Source organism: Pteropus vampyrus, unplaced genomic scaffold, assembly GCF_000151845.1.
Source record: "Pteropus vampyrus isolate Shadow unplaced genomic scaffold, Pvam_2.0 Scaffold4, whole genome shotgun sequence".
NCBI classification, from domain to species: Eukaryota; Metazoa; Chordata; class Mammalia; order Chiroptera; family Pteropodidae; genus Pteropus; species Pteropus vampyrus.
The window spans coordinates 20611039-20612129 of record NW_011888785.1 but is presented as its reverse complement, the minus strand read 5'-3'; positions in this window follow the sequence as shown (position 1 = coordinate 20612129).

Sequence of the window (1091 nt, the reverse complement as noted above, 5' to 3'; positions counted from 1 at the left end):
GTAGAGAAAATTGCCAAATTAATACAAAATTATGAGATGTAACTTTTGCCTGCTTGTATCTAACAATCATAATTTTCCTGATAAAAGAGAACCACCTCTCCCACTCTCATTCCTTACAGTTTTGAAGGAGATAAGTCCACTTAGCTCCAGAAGTTGGTCTTAATTAACATTAAATAATCACCAAATTTCAGTCCCTATCCCCAAGTTAGATCAAAGAAGAGAAGAGAGAGAACATCATATAGACCTTGAATCAAGCTTCATTTGAAATTAGTCCTATCCCTGGATTTTCCAGTTATGTGAGTCAGTAAATACTCATTTAGCTTAATCTTTTATGGGTGAATTCATTTCCACATAAAACTAAAACATTATCAATTAATAATCTTTGTGTTTTACAGGTACTACTATTAACTTTCTTTAGAAGATTAAGTTTAAGACCAAAGTCAATGTACAAGATTAAAATAAATATATCTCAAGATTTTAGAATATTCCCTGTGAAGTAATGCGAAGTGCAAATTTCCTTGTTATGGCTGAAATTAAACACAGGATCTCCAACTCCCACAAAAAGTTACATGCACTTAAAATATTTAAGTATGAGAAAAATAAATATATATATGCATTTTGTACATAAACGAATAGATACAACAGATAGGAGTAAAGAGAAAATAGTGAAAGTAATTTACTGGTTTAGGAAAAATCTCACTGAGAATAAGCGAAGCTATTACACAGACATGTACAGCTAATAACAAAGATCAATTCCCTATACATTTAAAGCCACAGAATTGTGTTTTATAAAGTTTTAAAAAGTCATATGAACATTTAAAGAGATATTTAGAAAGTCATGACATAAGAACCCTCTGGCATTGACTCTCTAGATTGAGACCAACATATTTGGGGGAAAGGAAAGCCAATCACTTAAGGAAAAGAAGACCTGCTGACCGTTGATTGCACCAGGCTCAGGCAAATGAATGGCCACCTCCTGGTATAGTCACAACTTTCTTCTCCTCTGTATCACAAGCTCCTTGAAGCAAAGTCTAGTCATAGGCACCTTCATAACCTCAGCATCTCACTTAGTGACTGGCACAGAGAAGACA